The following is a 13846-nucleotide window of genomic DNA, read 5'->3' as shown; positions in this document are numbered from 1 at the left end:
GGCATGAGCTGTCCAAGGTCACACAGAAAGTAGAGGACAGAAGCAGGGAGAGGACAGTTCTCCTTACTGCTGCTGTCCGAGACCCTTCACCCTGCCCCTAGCTACACCAGGCACCCCCCTACTAGCAGTCCAGCGGGTCAGAGGAACCTCAAACCGGCCCCTAAACCCCAAGCAAAGCTTTCATGAAGAAATGGAGAGAGCAGCTCTGTGATTACAGCCTTAATTTTGCTCTGATTCAACACAGCTCTCCCCTCCGGCATGATTAGTCAGGTACCATTACCATTTTGTAATGAGATTAATGAGAGAATTCATTCAGAAGTCATTATCTTACCTAATAATGACCTTACTGATTACTGTATCTCCTTCAACTAGGTTACTGATTTTGATGAAAATATAATAAATATAGCTTGCAGCACCTGGAAATTTGTTCTCTGCCTGGAATAGTTCTGAGGTGAAGACTTATTTTTAAGAATTTCTTGAAAGTGATTAAATATTTTGGTTCTCCTGAGGCGGTATTTCTGTGTTTTCACAGATGACATTTTTGAAATGTATGAAATATTTGATGATAAAATATTTAATAAGCCTGGCGTTCATATTTTTCAGACATCTGTTTCTACTTTGAGACTGTCTGAATGTGATTTTACATGAAATTTCTATTTGCATGTTGTGTTGGTTTAAGAAAAGGGCTGTGTTATGCATGACATATGCGTCTCATAAAATAATGAATGCCCGCGCCTCGCAGTCCAGAAGATATTGTACAAGAAGCATTGTGGTCTGCCTATTAAAATTCATCTAAGAAAATTATTAAATAAAAACAGAACCATTTCCAGAGGGGTAATAAGGCAGCTCAACTCTTATTAATTGAGAACCTACTAAGTACAAAGGTACAATAGAGAAGAAGGGATTAATATGACATGAGTTTTGTTTGTCCTCAAGATTCAGATTGAGTAAAGGTTTCTTAAGCTCCTACACAGCGCCTGCTGTTTTTAGACTTGTCATTTCATTTATGGGCTAGAGTGGTAAAAGGACATAGGTTTCTGGACTCAAATATAGGGGGTTCGAAGGCTGCTTTATTTTTTGGTCACCATCAAGTCACTTAACTTCTCAGTACCTCAGTTTCAACATCTGTAAAATGGGGATAGTAACTAACTCCTTGGTTTATCGTAAGGATGAATAACAGAACGAGAAAACAGATTCTAAGAGGTTAAAAGCCTTTCTCAAAAATCACAAGTCTAACTAGTAGTGAAGCTGGGAGTCCCAGCCCCTCGGACTTCAAGCTTCAAGGCCATTCTCTTGTGACGTCCTCTCTCTCATCCCTAAAGTTCAACCTTGTGAAAACAAAACAAAGTTCAGTGTGGGGACTTGGCATAAGCTCTTAGGCAATTTTCATAAATCTAAATAGTTATTGTACGATACCCACTTCACTCCCTGTTCGTCTTAATCCACGTGTCACCTGTAAAGATGGATGAATAATTTGGAAGCTTGATTGATGTGGGTTTTGCCTTATGACTTTCCTCGAAGTTAATGGGAGCCATGCGGTCCCAGATCCATGAATCACCCCAGCTGGAAATGCTCCATTAGAAGGAAAGGAAACAAAAGATCAGTCGAACGCTGGGAAAGCAGCCACACTCTGTGCTAAAATCTTAGGGTAATAAAACTTGGCATTTGGAAGTATGGTGGGGGTGCAGTGAGCACTGGAGTTGGAGTCAGATCTGGTCCCAATTGTGCCACCATTCTTGATGTGGAATCCTGAGTGTGACTCACTTCTCCTCATTGAGCCTCGGGTTCCCTCGGCTTCCTCATGGGATTGAGGAATTATAACATCACCGATTGTGATCGAGGGCCTCCTATATGTCAGGTCCGTTCTGAGTGCCTCACACACATGATCTCATTCGATCTTCTCAACGACTCATGAAGCATCGTTAGCCACATTGTGCAAATGATGAAATGGAAGCACAGAGAGGCTAAGTAACTTGCCCAAGGCCGACCAGCTAGAAAGTGGCCGAGGCAGGATTTGAATGTAGGTGGGCAGACTCTGGAGCCCTGGCCCATAGCCTCTACCCCTACTGTCTTGTGGGTATTAAGGTGCTTTGTGCACATGTGAGGCCTGCTGTTACCATTAGCTACCATCCACGGTATCCTGAATCAGGTTCTCAGTGAAAAAGGGACATCAAAGAAAATGAAAAGAAATTACTTTGTATGACAGTGGAAGACAACCTGAGGCACAAGTGTGGCACACACAAGCATCGACACATCGCTTCCTGGTTGTCCAGCTAGGGAAAGGGACATGGACAAGAAGGAGCAAAGTCCGGGGGAGAGCAGCCCTGCAGGAACGGTTTACGAAAGTAAGAGTCAAAGCTCTATACAGATACTGACCAGCCTCCGTTCTCGAGTTTGTCTGCCTACATCCGCATATGCAAAACCGAGTGGGAAAACTTCTGGAGGCAAAAGCCAGTAAATCTTGCTATTCCAAACGTGCTAGGCCAACCAACAGTGACATCACTCAGGGCTGGTGCAGACTCTCAAGGCCCCAGTCCCAAGGTCTACTCCGTCAGAATCTACATTTTCACGAGATACCCAGGTGAGTCCTTTGCATGCGACAGCTGGAGAGGACATCTTCTAAAGCCTCGTGCAGACAACTTGGGGGGACAGGGGGATCATGCTGCCGGTCCAGAGGTAGAAATTGTGACCCAGGAAGCAGGTTCTGCTTGAGAGATGACTCGTTTGTGTTTTCTCAAAGGCAAAGGACATAAAGTCATGGAAATTAAACCACAGATAGTGTGGAGACATGTAGTAGATACATACATATGGGGGGAGGCTGGGGGTAAGCCCTGGTGTTTTTATTGGGGAGATAAGTCTCAGTGCAGTAACCCGGTAGGGATCAGACTTGAGTGCGGGTCTCATCTGAACCCTGACGCTGCTGCCCTGTAAAACTTTGGAAAAAGCCAGATTAAGGAATGGACAGCTGGATGAGTGCTCAGGGCACAAATCCATGAGGGAAGCTAAAAGATCACTAGAATAAATTGGTGAGCTAGAAGAGGGTTTTACTTCCACCAAGGTACACAGCGCCCTCCAGTGGAAAATAAAAATAAAGCGTTCCTCCCAAGCACCGTCGTCTGCAGGGAACAGGTCATGGTGGCCTGAAATTCTGCAAAGGTCTGTTCCATGGAGTTGGGGCTGTTTTACTGGAAACTAGTGGCTTATTTCATTATGCAAATATAAAACCCTTCAATCCACCTGCCAAAAAGTTGTACGGTTCAGCAAATTGCAAAAGAAAACTGAAGCGTGGAAGAACCACAGGATAGCAGGGAACACTTGGCAGACAGTTCTCAGAATGTGGATATCACTTCTGCCTAAGGAGGCAAATTAGTAACTGAATTTCCCTTTCTGTACGATTTCTATTAATATAAAGCCAGTCTCTCCTTGCCCTCGTGAAATAGATGCTAGACAACTATTTAAGGACATTAGTTGGAAGGGTTACCAACTCAACCACCAGCCTGAACTGCTCATGGCCCTTAATCCCTCTGTGCCGCTAGATGAGTCTCTTCCCCACCCTGTCCTTCCCTCCTCGTAGGTAGTAGGGGGCTCAAGGGAAAACGTAGATTCCAAAACCATAAGCAAAGAGCCTCACACCATCAAATCCAGCACAGAAACATCCTGCAGAAGAGGCGAGAACATCCCGGGGCAGCATCACTGGTCGCTGCTCCCCCATGAACTGTCCCAGTAAAGAAACTTGATTGAACACCAGACAAGGACAAAGAAGCAATAAACATGAGCCCAAACACCCAGGCCTTCAGACCAAATTGCCGTGCGTCTTTCAATAAATACTTTGTTAGCACTGCAGGGAATATGGAGATATTTTATTGTAATGTTTCCCTTGAAGAGCTTACAAGCTACTGGAGCTAGTGACTCAAGTCCAGATTTTGGACCTGGACAGACTTGGTTCCAAAACTGTCTGCCACCTAATATCTAGGTGGGGCTAGCAAGTCATGGTACTTATCTCAGCGCTGGCTTCTGAGTCTCTAATGTGGCAAAACAGTTCCTCTCCTTAGGGATTGCTATGGTGAAAGCTTCATTCCTCTTACCTTGCATCAGACATGGGGATCAGACACCACGGGAGCAATGCTCTGACCTCTTGCCCCCATGCCTCCCCCTATACCCCCCTCCCCCCCCCCCCCCCCCCCCACACACACACAGAGGAAGACCGAGCTACTGGGGAGGAGCAACAGACTTTGGACCACAGTTCCCAGTGGGTGGAGCTCATTCACTAAAAGGCTAGGAGACCGGGGGATGTTTTCCGGTTTTGTCCCCCTGCACCACACTAGTGCAAGGCAGAAATGCTGAGTAAGTGGGTGACTCTGAGTCCAAACTTACCCCTGGTGGGCTGTCCCAGGTCCACGGTGGGAAAGTGGAGCGCAGTAAAACCTTTGACCACAGATAGGAGGCCATGCTGTCCAGTTTATCGATAAAAAGCTCACACTGGTCTCCATTCGCCAGTCTCCTGGATCTTCTTTCCATTGGGTCCTCATTTTGGAAGAGAAAGAGAGAAGTGTTTTTTATTGAACCCCTAAAAGCCCACTTAGGACATTGTGGGAAGAAAATGAGAGCTGTATAAGTACCTGCTTCTAATAGGCATCAGTAAAAGATTACTGCAGTCATTGTGGTCCAGTTAGTAGCCCAGAGAGGAGGCTTTTTATTTACACCTGAGAAAGATTAAAATTACCAGTAGGGGATTCCATGAGGAGATCATGCATATCAATTGAGCCTGGAGAGATGAGAGCTGACAGGGCATTTAGACAGGAAGACTTACAGGAGTAAAGCTATGGACGCGGGAATATTCTCCAGTTCATTGTAACCTGGCTCCTATCTTGTTTCCTCATGCCTTGCCATGTGTCCATCTTTTTTTTTTTTTTTTTGAGAGAGAGAGAGAGAATGAATGAATGAAGGAGGGACAGAGAGAGGGGGGACAGAAGATCTGAAGCAGGCTCTGTGCTGACAGCCGAAAGCCCAATGTGGGGCTCGAACTCACAAATCGCAAGATCACGACCTGAGCCAAAGGCGAATGCCCAACCACCTGAGCCACTCGGGCACCCCCATGTGTCCGTTTTTAAAAAAATTTTCATGTTTATTTTTGGGAGGGAGAGAGACAGAGTGACAGCAGGGGAGGGGGCAGAGAGACAGGTGCCACAGAATCCGAGCTGTCAGCACAGAGCCTCATGTGCTCGAACTCACAAGCCGTGAGATCATGACCTGAGCCAAAGTCAGACGCTTAACTGACGGAGCCACCCGGGCGCCCCTCCCCCCCCCATGTGTCCATCTTTGATGTCACCTGATTTCCTGTTGGACTTCCTTATGGTCAAATTCACCTTCATCCACTCTGGCTGGTCTTTCTGTTCTCATAGCCATCATCCACAGCCAGCCATTCCCCCAATCTCCATCCTCCCCATTCCCCCCATAACGATAGAGGTTTCCCAGAAGCTACATGTCCCTGCCTCCCTTGCAGCCGGGTGTGACCATGCGAGTCGGTCCGGGTAATGGGATATGAGTGAAAGTGATGTGTGACTTCTTGGTCACGCCCTTGAAGCGAGGAGACCTGCCCTTTCTGCTCCTGTCCACTTTGGAGGGTTTGTCCCTGCTCCTCCTCCTGCTCCCCTCACAGCAAGCCAGCTTGAGGACAAAGGTCGTGTCTTCCAGATGCAGAAAAATCTAGAAGGAAACTGCACCACAGACAACTTTGTAAAGCAGAGGCTCCATACCAACCAGGACTTTCAGGTGAAAAAGCCGTTAAGTATCATCTTATGTGAGCCACCGTTATTTGGTCTGGCCATACACTGCCAAAATTATCCTCTCCATTACTAGCTGCCTATCACTGGTAGATGAGGGAAGGCCTCCTGGAGGGGGGGAAGGGCAGGGATGCATCTCCAGGTAGAGGGCACAGCATAGACACAGGCATGGAAGCTGAATTCACAGACCTGCAAATAGCTGGGTATGTCTGGGGCCAAGTTCAGGGTAGAAGAAGAGTGGACAGGGGTAAGGCAAAAGAGGCTGGCAGGGTCCAGAGCAAGCAGTCTTTTACGGAGAGATTTGGACTTTGTGCTGAAGTCATGGAAGGGTTTGGATAAGTGAGTTCACCTCATAAGTGAATTATAATAGTTCTTATTTTAAAAGTTTATTTATTTATTTTGAGAGAGAGAGAGAGGGAGAGAGGGACAGACAGACAGATTGGGGGGGGGGGGGTGAGGGAGCAGAGAGAGAGGGGGAGAGAGAATCCCAAGCAGGATCCACAATGTCAAAACAGAGCCCAATGTGGGGCTTGATCTCATGAACTGTGAGATCATGACCTGAGCTGAAATCAACAGTCGGATGCTTAACCAACTGGGCCACCCAGGCACTCCTGTAAGCAAAGTATAAAGACAATGCTTGTCCCAATATGCAGGGAGTTAGATGAGAGAGCCTCCATTAGGGGTATCCTTACCCCCAGGACAGAATTGCCCACCTACTGCTGGAGACACATCCCATAGTCTTCTCCAAGATCCACTCCTTAATGAGAGAGAACCTACAGACCAAAGACGAAATCTGACTTCATCTGCTGGTTATAAAGAGGTTTCTCTAGAACTATGTCTGTCACCCTTCTAGACCTCAACATTGAAATAACTGAATTTCTATACCCTTCGGAGATATATCCCTAGCCAATTGATGATTATTATTTCCATTTCTAGAACACTGGGTTGATCCATAAAAAGCCAATGGGAAATTTTCATATAAAGCCATTCATTGTTTCCTCATTGTTGGGCCTTCAACAAGATGGAGAAGTTTGTTCTTAAACCTTCAGCTGTCATTGGAGGCATCACCCAGAAACAACTTTTCTAAAGCTCGTCAAGCCAGCGTGGACCACAGTGTATTTAATTCCTCTCCCCCTCTCCAAGAGCTGGAATGGTAATTCCTTCACTTCCAGAATCCCCTCAAAGCCCACAGAAATTGAATACAACTTGGTCAAATTGGATCAAGCTGACCTAAACCTTAAACTCCTAGTTAGTGAAGTGGGTTTTTTCTTTTAATGTTTTTATTTATTTTTGAGAGAGAGAGAGAGAGACAGAGGACAAGCAGGGGAGGGGCAGAGAGAGAGGGAGACACAGAATCCGAAGCAGGCTCCAGACTCTGAGCTGTCAGCACAGAGCCAGACGCAGGGCCCGAACCCACGAACTGCGAGATCATGACCTGAGCTGAAGTCAGACGCTTAACCGACCGAGCCACCCAGGCACCCCTAGTTAGTGAAGTTTTATCCAACTGGGCATTACAATTTTTCATCTGGGTTCATATATTTGCCTACAAATATTATAATTGGATGGAATCATGGTTTTTCTGGGAATTATTTCTATCCTCCACAGAGCCACTTCTTCACCCTCATAAAACACGCTTGACAAAAGGAAAGGAAAAAATTCCTTGTTATGGTGATTGGTGCCTTATTTCTGTGTTTTCCTAGAAAGCGAAATCAAGATAGATGCTTGATGTATTTATACAATTTTGAAACAGCAACCTTGTTTTGTCAGAGAAACAGACTCAGGAGTACTGCCCCCAGTGCGCTGGCATGCCAGAGATATGTATTGTCATTTTTAATCCTTTTAGGCTAATTTCCTCATCTGTCAGGGCGGAGAGTCAATAGATACTGTCTCGGGTTGAAAAATTGTTTAAAATTTTAAATGATGGCAGACCTTGCACAATGTATAGTTAAGATGACATTGTTCATTATGCCTCGTCTCCCCCCTGCACCCTCAGCCCTCTTGCTCCAAACACACAGCAATAATAAATATGAAGAGAGAAAATTAAAAAGACAAAGTCCAGCTCAAACAAGACGACAAGAAATGAGAAGTGGGAGAGGGGGCAGTATTGGTGAACCTCCAGGGCTCCAGGCTGGGAAGCAGGCACAGCGGGTGGGAATGTGGATCCCAGGATACGGCAGGAGTCACGGCCTCCAGCAGGAGGTAGGGCAGAGATCCAGGCTCACAGCTCCGCATGAGGGGTCTGAAGGGGTACCCACCCCTCTTAACAGGAAGCTGACAAAGCTTGTTGACAGCTCTCAGGGGTTACATGTTGCATGAAACTGTAAGCTTAGGGAGACAGAGGAAGACCAGGGCCTTCCAACAGGACCTCAGTCAAGCTGCTGACTCAAGTGAAATCTGCAATATGCCCAATGTCATGTCTGGGCTAGAGCCCCAGGCTGCTAATGTAAGAGTTCACTCTGAACTAAAGGCCCCCAGGGGTTGGGTAGAGATAGTCACATAACTGCCAGAGGGGGAAGAATGCAGGGAAAGAAAAGAGATCGCCTGCTTAAGATGAGCCTGTAAACCAAAATTCAAAAAACAGATGAACAAGTGGTATCAGTGAAAATGGCAAAGGAAGGACTTCCAAAAACTCTCTTGCATTTCATAAAAACAAGAAAACTGAAAGAAATGTCAGAATCAAATTTTCAGAATTCTGGAAGTTAATCAAAGGTCTGTAGCAATCTCAGGAACGTCTCTTTAAGAAAAAAGGCTAGGGGCACCTCGATGGCTCAGTCAGTTAAGTGTCCAACTCGATTTCAGCTCAGGACATGATCTCGTGGTTCATGGGACTGAGCCCCAGGTTGAGCTCTGCTCTGACAGCACAGAGCCTGCTTGGGATTCTCTCTCTCCCTCTCTCTCTCTGTCCCTCCCCAACTCTCGAAAGAAAGAAAGAAAGAAAGAAAGAAAGAAAGAAAGAAAGGCAGCTAAATTTTGGTAAGGAAAGTAATTTGTGGCATTTTAATTTGCCCTATTCCTGTCTCATGCTACCCAGCTCCATGGTAAGTAAACCTGAAAGTCAACAGCCTATGATCGCAGGAAAACCCAACACCCTGATGGCTACCAGAGGAGCCTAGCAGAGTGGAAGCTCCTTCAAATTCCAGAAATGTGTCATTATTTCACTTGTTTGATGGTGGCCTGGAAAACCCCACTTAAAAGGCTGTCTTTATTTGCCCTGACTCATCGCTCACACAGCACTGATGATAGCCACCAACCTAGATTTCTCTCCTGGGCTGAGCCATCATCCCAGAGGGAGGGCAAAACACAGATGCTTTTCCCAGATGTACCATTTGCTACCCACGGACCTGTGCATCAAGAAGTGAAATTGAAGAGGAGAATGCAAAGAAAATGATGAACATAGGAAATGATAAAGTATGCTAGAAAATTTAATTATTGACTGCGTAATAATCATCATGCCATTTCCTGTATTTCGACAGAAGTGAAACTAACACCCAGACTTCATTAACCAATTGCAAGATGTTGGCATCCTTGTTCCTTATGGCAACAAGGAAGATTGGTTAATGAATGTGGAAAAAGTGTGCCAACATCCTCAACTTGTTCCACAGATGAGCAGACACACTGGGCAACCTTAGATCGTATTAGAGTAATTAGTTCATTAAATTTACACATTAATTTAAAGATAGCCGCTACAGGAATATAAATAGAATCTAAGCTTCCTCATTAACCGGGATAAAAAGGAAGAAGCTATACAGAAAACTTTACCAGATGCACAGAAGGCGGGACAAAAAAGGAAGAAACCAAGAAAAATAATAAAAAATTTTAAAGATGTAAATAAGTCCAAAAACTGGGGATCGGATAAGTATAAGCAGAGTTAATTGACATTAACATCAGAGACTATCAGATTTCATTAAAAGAAACTAACGATGATCCTGACCGATTAAAGTTTTTCCTACCTTTCATCCCTTAACTTGAGACAAATCTTCCACAACCAATATTGCTTTTTTGCAGAAATGTTTATTTGAAGTCCAATTCTGTTTCTTTCTCCGTTGTTAAATGTTAGCATAATTAAATGTAATGGTTTCAGTTTTAAACTAGCATGAACACTATTAAGTTCTCATACAATTCTTTCTTTCTTCCTTTTCTCTCTTTCTCCCCCCTGTCTTCCCTCTGTCTTTCTTTCTGGGCATATTCACAGGCAGAGGCTGAAATGGTCAGATGTAACCATATGTTGCCTGCTCTTATGGGAAGCTATGATGTTTGCACAGAGCCAATCTCAAGTAAGACCCGGGTCTATCATTAAGAATTCCACTCATTCCAAAGGATTTGTGAGCCAAGTAGACGTTGCTGGTGATTCAGTAGGAGAAACAGAGACAGCACTCACTGCATGCATAGCACAAACAATTTAACAAATCCCCATTAGACACCCCCAGCCAGTTTCGTCTTTGGCACCATGGTAAACCAGGAAGGAGCGTTATTTCCCTGGATGCTTTCCCTCCCACTAGATTTTCTCAGCATCTGACACTAGTTCCCTGACTCCTTCACTCCTTCTTTTTTTTATTATTATTTAAAAAAAAATTTTTTTTTACATTTATTTATTTTTGAGAGACAGAGAGAGACAGAGCACAAGTGGGGAGGGGCAGAGAGAGCAGGAGACAGAATCCGAAGCAGGCTCCAGGCTCTGACCTGTCAGCACAGAGTCCGACGCAGGGCTCAAACTCACAAACCGTGAGATCATGACCTGAGCCGAAGTCGGACGCCCAACCGACCGAGCCACCCAGGTGCCCCTCTCTTTCTTTTTTTTTTTTTTTTTAATGTTTTTAGTTTTTGAGAGAGAAAATGCAAGCAGGGATGGGGCAGAGAGAGGGGGACAGAGGATCTGAAGTGGGCTCTGTGCTGACAGGCTGACAGCAGACAGCCCGATGTGGCTCTCAAACTCAGGAACTCAGAGATCGTGAGATCATGACCCGAGCAGTAGTCTGGCGCTCAACTGGCTGAGCCACCCAGGCGCCCCCCAACTCCTGTATTCTTAAGCCTCTTTCCCTTTCTCATGCAGGGCAGTGGAGCTTTGTTGCAGCCCCTCCTATTACCCGTACCCGTCACCCCACTCAGCCAAGTTACCAATGACTCTCCAGGGACCAGGATGCCTTCTCACTAGAAAGTAGCAAAGACTGGGGCACGTAGGTAACTCAGTCAGTTGAGCATCTACCTTTTTTTTTAAGGTTATTTATTTATTTTGGGGGGGGGGAGGAAGGAGAGACACGAGCAGACAAGGGAAGAGAGAGAGGGAGAGAGAGAATCCCAAGCAGGCTCTGTGCTGAGCCCAATGAGGGGCTCAATCTAATGACCGTGAGATCATGGCCTGAGCCAAAATCAAAAGGAGCATGGACGCTTGATCTCAGGGTCGTGAGTTCAAGTCCCACGTTGGGCTCCATGCTGGGCGTGGAGCCTACTTCAATAAATAAATAAATAAGAAAGTAGCAAGGACGATGAGTAACAATTGACCTCTCTCCTTCTACATAAGAAATGGCTTAAGTGAACATAAAACTTAAAAGTTCATGTTTGGCGTTTTCAATGGAAACATATTGCTGAAAGAAAAATTCAAACAAGATGCTTACATGTTTTCTTTCAGACAAACAGAGAGGGAAAACAGTAACGTTAAAGGGAATTTGGGGGGGCACCCGGCTGGCTCAGTACGAAGAGCATGTGACTCATGATCTTGGGTTGTGAGTTTGAGCCCCACATTGGGTGTAGAGATTACTTAAAAATAAAATCTTTTAAAAAAGAAAGAATTTTGAATAAAAACACCCCCCAAAAACCCCACCCTAGTATAGCATTGTTCATTGTTATTATTATTAATTATATTATTATTATTATTTTGCAATTTCCCTTACATTTCCACAGGTTTTAAATCAATTCACCTACAGTCAGTTCCCTAAGATGAATTCATCTACAATGTGACCCTGGGTTAAATCCATTGAGTATCTTATTCTTTCTTACTATCTTTGCAGCATTTTATACTGATTAAATAAATCATCAGCATTTCATAAATGATATTTTTACCTTTCAGGACACTTATTTATCCATGTCGTGCATGACCCCATAACTTTGGTGACGGAATTCTAGTGAAGGATCAAGACAGAGGAGATTTGACAATTGATCGTACTTACTGTCTTGGGTACCATTGATTTATTTGTTATTTTTTTCTTTTACATTTATTTATTTTTGAGAGACAGAGACAGAGCACAAGTCGGGGAGGGGCAGAGAGAGAAGGAGACACAGAATCCGAAGCAGGCTCCAGGCTCTGAGCTGTCAGCAGAGTCTGATGCGGGGCTCAAACTCACAAACCGTGAGATCATGACCTGAGCTGAAGTTGGACGCTTAATCGACTGAGCCACCCAGGTGCCCCCTTGGGTACCACTGAAAAGCGGGTTAGAAATATTAAATTTTAAAGAAAGGACTTTTAACAAACAGCCTAACAAGTCTTTAAATGATTCAAAAGTAGATTAAAGAGGAACGAATTATACATACAAGAATAGAAATAATCCCATAATCAAGGGAGGGTACGAATGTTTAAAATACTTCTTTAAAGTATGAAACTATCAGAAGGACCCTCAGACAACTGGATAACAAATACATACCATGTCAAAAAGTGAAAAAATGAAGAAGACAATGATAATTGAATAGAGACAAAACACCTAAAGGCAGAGGGGTGAATTTTCAGGGAACTGGCTATTAGAAATACTGATAATGAGGCAAAGTGGTTTTCAGGGATTTGGTCTGCTCCTGTTTTCAACCTAGTTGCAACCTGAATATTCATTTCACGTTCTATATCCTTCTCATTTCATATCGCAACTAAAGCATTTTCTCCTTTGTTGCCATTCTTTATATCTTTATAAAATTAATTGCTATTTCAATGACGTGGTTTTTTCTGAGTATAAAAGGTAAGATGTGTTCATTATACAAGTCGAAAAATACACAAGAGCATAAAGGAGAAAACAAAAATCAAGTATGATCCCATCATCAGGAAATAACCATGTCTTGTTTTAATGAGCATCATCCTGGTCGTCGTGGTGTTGGGAGGGGCTATATGCATGCGATCGCCATTTTCAATGTGAGTTTTCTGTCATAAACTGTTCTGTAATTTTTTCAGCTACTTCCAATTTGTGGGGTTTTGTTTTTTTCACTTCTGCCTTTTGTTTCTATAGATAACACCATGTTGAACAGTTTCAGACATATAACTTTCTGCTTTGGTTGAATTATTTTTTAATGTTTTTAATGTTTATTTTTGAGAGAAAGGGACAGATAGAGCATGAGCGGGGGAGGGGCAGAGAGAGAGGGAGAGGGAGACACGGAATCTGAAGAGGCTCCAGGCTCTAAGCTGTCAGAACACAGCCCTACGAAGGGCTTGGAACTCATGAATCGTGAGATCATGACCTGAGCAGAAAAGTCAGACGCTCAACGGACTGAGCCACCCAGGCGCCCTTGCTTTTGTTGAATTTTTTTTCCCTTCGAGAAAAATTCCTAAGTGAGGGATTATGGGATCAAAATTTCTTATTATGTAAAATTTCAACCCCCCGATTGCTCAAAAGAGAAGAATGAGGCCCAACGAGGAGAAAGGACTGGTCTAAAGTTATTTACCTTGCCTCGGTGGCTCATCAGTTAAGTGTCCCACTTCAGCTCAGGTCATGATCTCACAGCTTGTGAATTCAAGCCCCGCATCAGGCTCTGTGCTGACAGTGAGGAGTCTGCTTAGGATTCTTGTTCTCTCCTCTCTCTGCCTCTCCCCTGTTCATGCTTTCTTTCTCTCAAAATAAATAAATAGGGGCACCTGGGTGGCTCAGTCGGTTGAGCGTCCAACTTTGGCTCAGGTCATGATCTTGGGGTTCACGGGTTCCCTGCATCAGGCTCTGTGCTGACAGAATGGAGCCTAGGGCCTGCTTCAGATTCTATGTCTCCCTCTCTCTCTGTCCTCCCCTACTAATGCTCTGACTCTCTCTCTCAAAAATAAATAAACATTAAAAAAAATATTTTTTAAAGAAGAAATTGGGGCACCTTGGGGGCTCGGT

The 13846-nt window shown here is 44.4% G+C and overlaps 1 long non-coding RNA gene across 1 annotated transcript in view; it reads right to left on the bottom strand.

Moving 5' to 3' along the window:
• Positions 1–13846, bottom strand: part of LOC122233245 — a 50810-nt gene that overhangs the window by 30509 nt on the left and 6455 nt on the right. Inside the window, exon 2 of the long non-coding RNA XR_006210771.1 lies at positions 4375–4524. This is a non-coding gene — a long non-coding RNA (uncharacterized LOC122233245). The remainder of the gene's footprint in view (positions 1–4374; positions 4525–13846) is intronic.

This window comes from Panthera tigris, chromosome D4 (genome assembly GCF_018350195.1).
Source record: "Panthera tigris isolate Pti1 chromosome D4, P.tigris_Pti1_mat1.1, whole genome shotgun sequence".
NCBI classification, from domain to species: domain Eukaryota; kingdom Metazoa; phylum Chordata; class Mammalia; order Carnivora; family Felidae; genus Panthera; species Panthera tigris.
The sequence above is the reverse complement of the archived record's forward strand: the minus strand, read 5'-3'. Positions and strand labels throughout refer to the sequence as shown.